This window comes from Pyxicephalus adspersus, chromosome 1 (assembly GCF_032062135.1).
Source record: "Pyxicephalus adspersus chromosome 1, UCB_Pads_2.0, whole genome shotgun sequence".
NCBI classification, from domain to species: domain Eukaryota; kingdom Metazoa; phylum Chordata; class Amphibia; order Anura; family Pyxicephalidae; genus Pyxicephalus; species Pyxicephalus adspersus.
Genome location: NC_092858.1, coordinates 14694647 through 14703668, shown reverse-complemented (window position 1 = coordinate 14703668; position 9022 = coordinate 14694647).

Here is a 9022-nt window from a genome sequence, read left to right as displayed (position 1 = left end):
CCAGCATTGGTGTCTTTAGGATTTGACAATTCCAGGAGACTCTGCCAGTCTCTGATCAGGCATTGGGGCTGGTTAAGATATTGAGGTACAATAGGGTCTGTCACTTAGGATGTCTGGGGGGCTAATTTATTAAAGTTCTCTGAAGTTGAAGAGGATACGCTTTCATAAGTGAAGCTGAGTGATCCAGCCAACCTGGAATGGATCAGGATTAAAAACATTTGTTAACTAATAGCAAATGAGTTTAAGGACTTCTTCCCAGGTTTGCTGGGTCACCCAGGTTTTCTAAACTTGCCATCTTCTTCCAAAGTGCATTACATCCTCCTTAGCAATGTAATGTTCTTTAGTGCTGTAGGGGGCTGGAAGATAAAACCACAGTGTGTGCTAACACCATTTGACATGGACTGGGCAAGATTGACAAAGTAGCAAAAATTCTTCAAAAGTGGGCCCTGGAAGGCCCCAAGTGACAACATTTCTTGATTATTCATGTTTTTTATCCCCCATCCTGAGAAGGAGAAGAGGAACCCCTTTCACCCCTGTGCAGGTCTATTCTTCCTTGATGCCTGTGGGCTCCTGCTCCATCTGTAGCCTGCCTGGTTAAAAATCTAATACCAGGCTGCCTACCCAGCATGCCATATGTGAATGGAATGACCACTTTAGTAGAAGCATTTGTCTATTGACAATGGTGTACAGACACAGGTTGCCCAATGGACAACATATCTTCACCAGCCAGGATTCATGGAAGGCCAGACATGTTGGAGGTTTGTTGAATTGGGTGATGGAATCCCTTCTTTTTGTACTTTTACTATCATTATTTGGCAAAATGAAGTGTAGAATGTTGTCATTTTATTTACAAAGGTTTAAAAACTTCAGCATTTTATGTTTTCATTTTTTATATTGCCCTTGTTACCAGTACTACTTCAGTTATATTTTTAAAATGATCTTGCTGCCGTATTCCTTTCACCCTCCAGATCAGGTACAGGAGTAGAAAAGATTTCATAGATAGACAGTTCCCATTCTAACTACTTGAAAAGCTTTGTTTTTTGGCTTGAGGTCTACCTGTGTAGTTTCCCAGAGCATGGCTTTTCATGGTGGATAGATGTGTGCAGTAGATTTCAAGACGTGTAAACGGTACCTACATCTCTTCTCTTGTGTTACATTAAAAACAGTTTGCTTTGCTAAAATGAGCAAGAAAGAATTCATTGTGTATTGTGTCAGCACAGCATTGAGTGACCTGGTTGTGCGGAGTGGAGCACTGTTCATTAATAATACATGCCGCTGGTAATTGTGCTGTGGCAGGTAAAATGCTTTCATACAGACAGAATGTTGTGACTGTGATACAGGATAACTTTCTAAATGAGCTGCTGCCCGACAGCAACTGAGGCTCAAGGGATTCCGAGCCTTCGGGTTAAGAGGAACGTCCGACAGCTGCTAGAAGCTTTTGGCTGATACCCCCAGTTGTTACAAGAAAAGAATTGATTTAACTAAACCAATGAGATAAGACAAATTATTTGTTTTGTTAGCAAAGAAAACACGTAATTTTTTTGTGTATGTATGGCTCCAGGACAGCTTTTCTAAGCCTTCTTGCCTCCTGGGGAAACATTAGTACTTTAGTACTTTTTAGTACAACCATCTCTTGACAATTACCCTAAAACCCATGTACCTTTTCCTCCCCTACCCCATGGTTTACCAATCCCATAATCCCAACCATTAAAGACACAGACTCCAGGTTCGGCCTAAAATGGCTGCCAAGCAGACAATTTATTAACATAAATGAATAAATTAACCAAATTAAAAAACCATAAAAATAACAAACAAATAAATAACCAAAGTTACAACTTTACATTCCCAAAAACATACCAATAGTAAATAACCCCCATTAGAAAAAAAACAGCTAACTAATATCCATTTATCCAATATAACAAAACATGTAAACATGAACCAACTTGACTCCATCCATAATTGAAACCAAACACCAGGAAGCAGATCTTGGAAGGCAAAATCTGCCCCAACAGGAATTTAAACTTTTCACTACTCCAAGTTGGCCCCTAGCACCGACTCAGGAGCCTTGACCCATCATACACATAACGAAGGATAAAGAGGATTCCCCCCAACCAAACTCCACCACATACCATCCACTGGATCTTTGCCCTCCAAGACCCCAACCGCCACATCCCTCTTCCCCCATCCCCTTACCCACTTCTGATATCCCCTCTATAAGCCTTCCAACTAAACTCCCCCTACCCCTCTTACCAGCCCAGCGACCTCTTCTCAGCTTACACAAATCATTAACCACCCTGCTACCTTGGTCTAAGCCTCCCACCCTGTCATGCAGGCCCTGCGCCTATTTCAAAGCCAAGGGCCTCTCTATTCATTACGGTATGTGTCAGTGAATAAAATGCCCTTACATTACTGTCCATCTATATGGGCCCAATGCCCACCCCACAATATTTGTGCCCCAAATAGCTCACTAGGTACAAACACCATTGCATAGAAAACAGTTGGTTTGTTATGTTGGTATAAAGACTACTCAATGCATTTTCTACTGAAGAGGGCCTCCCCGATGTACGTACATCTACAAAGAACCTACTCAATATATGTGTCATTGTACAGAGCATACTCAGTAATGCGCCTCTATAGAGAGCTTTCCTGTTTTATGGCTTTAATGAAGAGCATATGTTACTGTAGCATTAACAAATTCCTCTCCTATGTCATGGCTAAATAAATATCTATATCCTGCTTTGCTATGTTATCCGCCTGAAAGAGCTTAAAGGGGATCTTACACTAGAGTGGGCTCAATCCCCATTTCTTAAAACCCTGGAATACTTTTTACACTCACCTGTCTCCATTTCATCCCAGGCACTGCCATCTTCTTTCTTGTTATCCATTTTTGTCAGTCATTGGTCATATTGATTGTTCGGGCAAGGATGATGTGCATAAGAGTTTTTTTGGACCTTTAGAGGTCTTGGAGAGTGACCTCAACAGGTCAGAGCTGTTTTAGGGACACAAGGTGCATGTACACAATATTAGGTAGGTTAAATCATGTTAATGATTTATTAGGTTAATTTTATTTTTTGTCTGTTCAGTATGTTTTTCACATGTAATGTATGCTTAGTATCTTGGAAATGATTTTGTTAACTTTGCGGAGATTGCAGCACTCCCTCTATTAATCCTTTCAATTATTTCATCAAAAAGATGGCACCATCTTTATTCAGACACCATCCTTGGGTTAGCATCTACGTCCTGAACTGAGATCTAGGATCAGGAAAGACACAATCAGGTAAATTTATGTTCCTGTGTAGTTCTTGGCACAATTCTTGTCCACAATTGTCTAAAATCGATGTTAAAAAGAACAGTGTTACTGTCTGATCGGTGGGGAGTGAGGACTGAGAAAATGTGTTCCCCTGCCTGCAGCAAACAACATCATATCTGCGTAGGCTCATAAAAAAAAGTATTTATTCTGATTTGTAAAATATAAAGGTCTACCCTTTTGTAGCTATTATTTTATCTACCCATTGCAGACTTCAGACAGTCATGCTTGCAACAGTTTTTAATAAATAGTTTTCCTTTTTTGTTTTGCTTCTTTAATTGCAACCCTGTGTTCTGCTTGAAGATGTAAAAAAAAAAACAATGCTTATATTAATTAATAACCAAAGTCATATACATAGTATTATCACATAAAGCCCTTTGGAAGTGATGGGTTCTGAGACTGTGGCTACTGGAGAGAAACTCAAAATTCCGTATCTATGAGAAGCACACGATACAAATGAAATATTCCTTCATTTTCTAGAATGCACACTTAATATGAAACATTAGCATTCCGCTTGCAAATCCTTAATTCCATCATTAGCTGAATATGATATCTCTCAGCTCCTCATCGCCATTAGAAAATGGGCACTTTATATAATTATTTCATTCTATCGCTGGAGTGCAAACAGCAGCGCACAAATAATTAACAATAAAACATTTACGTTGCAATTAAAAGATTACGATTCTAATGAGTATGAGCGTGAATGGGAACTCGGAGCCAGACAAAAGAGCCATCCCCAGGCAGATGTTTGTAATAAGACATGGAAATTCATTGTATTGCTTCAACAAAGGCCTTTTGTGCACATATGAACTAGAAAACTGTTTTGCACATAGGAGCAATTTGCTTTGAAAACACAGCATTTTTCCAAGTTCATGACCCCATGTATGTGGTGTTTGCGACTTTGCTGTGACCTGCCATGTTGTCTCTAGGTTGCTAACATACAAGGTGCCTGTTGGTGGCTTTTTATTAATGTTTGTGCCCTGGGATCAAGATACCATATGCTTGTGTGCCTTGATGTTGTGACAGATTCACCCACTGCTCGAACATCCAGAAAACCATCTCACCTATTGTTGTCAGAAGTCATGTTGGATAATGGAATGGAGAATATATATGGTAGAGCGCTATGGACTCGAAGAAATTGTCACAACTGATTTTTCAGTGTTTTTATAATAATTTATAAACAGGGGGAGAGGACCCTACCCAGAAGAGCTTACAATCTAAGAGGAGGGGGAAGTAACACACAATAGGAGGGGAGATATGGAATGGTGGGAAGTAGTGAGGGTTTTAAGAGACAGAAGAAGACGGTTAGGTTGAAAATATGAGAGCTCTTTTAAATGAGCAGAAAGTAGGAGCAAAACAAATAGGATGAGGAGACCATTCCAGAGAGTCGGGGCAGCTCTAGAAAAGTCTTGGAGCCGTGCGTGTGATGAGGTTTTGAGTGAGGAAGCCATTAGTAGGTCATTGGAGGAGCGAAGAGAGCGGGTATTTTTCTATCAGGTCAGAAATGTAAGTGGGACAAGAACTGTGGAAGGATTTGCAGGCAAAGCACAGGAGCTTGAATTTGATTCTAACATGAAACGGAAGCTAATGAAGAGAACTACTTTTACATTTTGACACCTTTTTAAAGAAAAAAAATCTGACTTTGAATCTCTGATTTCTTGACCAGATTTCATCTGAAATTTTCAGTTGCTCTCATCTTTACTTGCGAGTAATTAAAGGGAAATTGAACCAATGGAGAAGTTGTAATTCATTCATATTATTTATCACTGCAATCCTATTTATTAAAACAATACACATGTGAACTGAAAGAAGCATGCACTGTTATTGATACTTTTGTAACTTTTGCTAATCTGAGTTTCAGCAGACAGAAGTCATTTTTCAATATTGCATTTCAACAAAATACCTAATGTCTGAATGTCTTCAATTTGAAGAGTTGCCCCTATATGAGGGTGCAATTGCAGCTAAATCAAAAGAATATGGTAAGCAAGCAGAAATGGTGGTTATTTTTATTAACTGGTATTCATATAGCGCCAACATTTTTGCAGAACTTTATAAAGTCTGTACTCATGTCACTAGCTGTCCCTTAAGGGGGTTCCAAATCCCTACCATAGTCATATGTTATTAACACAGGCTAAGGCCAATTTTTGAGCTAAAGGCAATGAACCTAACTGCACGTTTTTAGAGATATGGAATACAACCCACGGCAAAACGGGAGAACATACAAACCTACAGATAGCGTCAAGGCCGGGATTCAAACCTGGGACCCAGTGCTGCAAAGGCAGGAGTGGTAGTGGAGGTGGTGACGGGTGGCGGTAGTGGAATGGGGGGGGGCATAGTTCAATTAAAGAGATCATTGGATAGTAGGCTAGTGCATTTTAAATAAAAGTATACTTAGACTTTAAAATATTAATTGCTTGTGATGACTTAGCTTTAATTCAGAATGTAATTTCGGAATTATCAATGCAAAAATCCAACCGTTTTACAGCCCTGTACATACACATGTATACAGCATGTTAGAGTCTTGCCAGCTGTTGTCATATAACCAAAACCTGCTTCTAAATCACTGTAGGAGTCAGCTTTATTCTATAAAGCAATGAATGCATCCACAAAATGTCCCATTAGGTGCTCTTTTCACAAACTCTGAGCAGTTAAAAGCTTTTTTTTTTTTTTAGAAAGGAAACAAAAATTCCCATGAATCTACTTCTTGATTAAATTGCTTTCCAAGGTGTAGAATTTTAACATTTAAAATCCTTCTAAATTGCCTAGTAGCTGTGCAGAACTTTGTCCGAGTGTATCATTATACACAGCCACACGCAGGGGGCAGGTTGACCTGGGCAGGTGGCAAGTAAGATTTAATGATAGGAGACACAGTGGGATGTTACTTATCAACCACGGAGGTTGTTCGGATAAATGTGGGTCATGGAGATATTGGTGGATCTATTATATAAAGTATAGCACACACAGCTTCTGTTCTGATGCTTGGGACATGTGAAGACATATAGAACAGCTTGCCTGTGGCATTATCTAATTAAAAGAATATTCATCTTTTCCAACCCACAGGTCGAAACATCATTCATACTCATGTTTTTATGCTTTATTACCGTCAATTACAATCCACCTCAGTCTTTTCAGTTGAATTTGTTAATGATTTATGTATTGTCTATTGTTTTTATGACTGTTTTGTGGCCAAGATTCACATTCTCAAGGTCTTCATGTACTGTTACACTGTTGTGAATTATACTGTGTATGGCTGGTTACCTGTAGGTTAAGGTGACCAGGACTAACCATTTTCATTATTCTTAAGGGTTTCTTAGTGTTCAACGGTGGCTGCACAGTCTGGCAAATGTGACAAAAATGAAATGGCACAGCAAAGTGAAGCATGAAACAGGGATGACAAGAAGGCATAAATGTAATAGAGAAAATGAAGTAGGTAGAGCAAATATGCTGCTGGCAAAATAGAAGTAAGTAAGATTAGCCTCAAAGTCTCTTTGACATTTGTGTGTATGCATTAACACTCATTTTAAATCAAGTTCTTGCATGAATATTGGTAAGGCAGAAATAACAGAACATTTCTTCATTTCTTCTACTAAGGAATACGGAAGGACGATATATTTTGTAGTATAGAACCCAAGCCTGATAACCTGGGAAGGAAATATATTTTTTTTGCAATCAGGGGAGGCTGGGTATTTATCTGCTATAGGAATTATTTTAAAAAATGTGCTATTGAGGCTAGCATTCATTGTTCAACACTTCTATTCCAGGTTTGTATCTGGGTCAGTAAACTATCTGCATAAAATTAGTCTCCTTACATTTGTGTGGGTTTTTCCACCATATCCTAAAAATATACTACTGTGTTTATTCGTCATTCCGGCCTAGTCAATCAAGGTGGCCAAAGATCCCGAACCCAAAAAAAAGACTGGTGTTGGTGGTGGTGTGGAGAGTCATCTAAGGTATGCGGTCTCCACAATGGTTAATTTGGTAGTAAGTGGGGGTATGTTGGGATTGGGTGTGTTTGATATAGTTCTTAAGGCGGGGAGTGGCACCTGGGAGCACTATATATATATATATATATATATATATATATAATATTGTACATAAACCGCCAAGATGGCCATTTGCACCATACATGCAAGTGTGTGATTATTAGGGGAAGAGTGGGGGGTTAGGTGGGGAGGGGTGTGGAGAGAGACGTGACAGAACTCTGACCGTACACAGTCATGTGGTAATAACTAAGGATTGGAGCTGGCAATGGCTGATGCAGAGTTGGCTGAGGTCTAAAAATGTGCAGACAAATAGTAATAGGGAGAGAGGAAGTATAAGAGATATGGTGTCTTCATTGGACAGGAGTTGCTTGTTCCACTTCTTAATTTCTGACTTGGAGAGGCACTAGTGGATTTATGATAAGAAGTCTAATACATTCTTGTCTGCAGAACATTTAGAAACTTCCTGATTGGTGGCTTTTTAAACATGGAGTGACTTTCTGCCCCTGTCAAGGTCGGTTTAAGGTAGGGCAAAACGAGCAATTACCCAGGACCCTCACCTTTTCCATGTCTCAGTTTGGCAGAATGGCAATGGTCAGGGAGCTAGAATGCTGTAAATGTGATGCCCCCACTTCATATTTGTCCAGGGACCCATTTTGTCTAAAACTTTTTCTGGTCATTGGGATTATGAAGTTCTAGCAGACAGAATCTACTTTACTGATAAAAATCATGCTTTGCCTTGGTGAGCTCTCCTTCTCATGTACCGTAACTGGCCTCTAAACCCTCTATTACATATTGTTCACCCTTGTACCATATATATGGTACAAATCTGCATAGAATATTTTTCTTTTTATGTCATCTATTTCCAAGGGCAGATAGTAATTTGACGGCTCTATGTATAACATGGAAAGCTTTTTCTAATTGATTATCATATTGAAAGCTCTTTATTGCTACTCCCACAATGTGAAATATACTCATTTTTCTTTTATGATTGCTCCTACCTTAAACCCATATATAAGCCCTTAAACCCTTGTTCAAACTACCTGCCTACTCACCTCCCTCTCTCTATTACCCATCACTAATTAGCCAGCATTCCATTCCCATTACTATTGTAAAGGTTCCCCCACCTCTTAGATTGTAAGCTTGATTGTGCAGGGTCCTCTTCTTCTTCTTTGTCATTGTACTTATTATGTATTCAGGATTGTCTTTTGTAGTCCTTATTAGTTTTACAGGGTATATATTGGTGCTTTATATAAAAAAAAAAAAAAAGAAAAAAAGAAAAAAAAAAAAGGTTAATGATATTTGATTATTAGCAATACATTCGGAATACATAATCTATATGCATTCCTTATATCAAGAAAAAAAAAGTAAAAAAAAAAAAAAGTAAAAAGTAACCCAATGTTATTGTCACCCCTCCACTACCACATCCCATTTATTTTAATACTATAAATAAAATAACTAATTTTAAAGAAACTTACAAAATTGGGTGCTGAAAGTGCATCTTCTCCAGCCTTGGAGAGCTTTATTAAATCAGGCCCATTATGTTTGGCGCTGATGGGGAGAACCAGTGTTGAACAGGAGGAGGCATTTATCAACTTGGTTACTAACATTTTGGTGAAAAAGTAAAAATACAATAAATCAATCTCTAATGTTATTTGGGACCTACAGTTAGGTCCATAAATATTTGGACAGAGACAACTTTTTTCTAATTTTGGTTCCGTACATTACCACAATT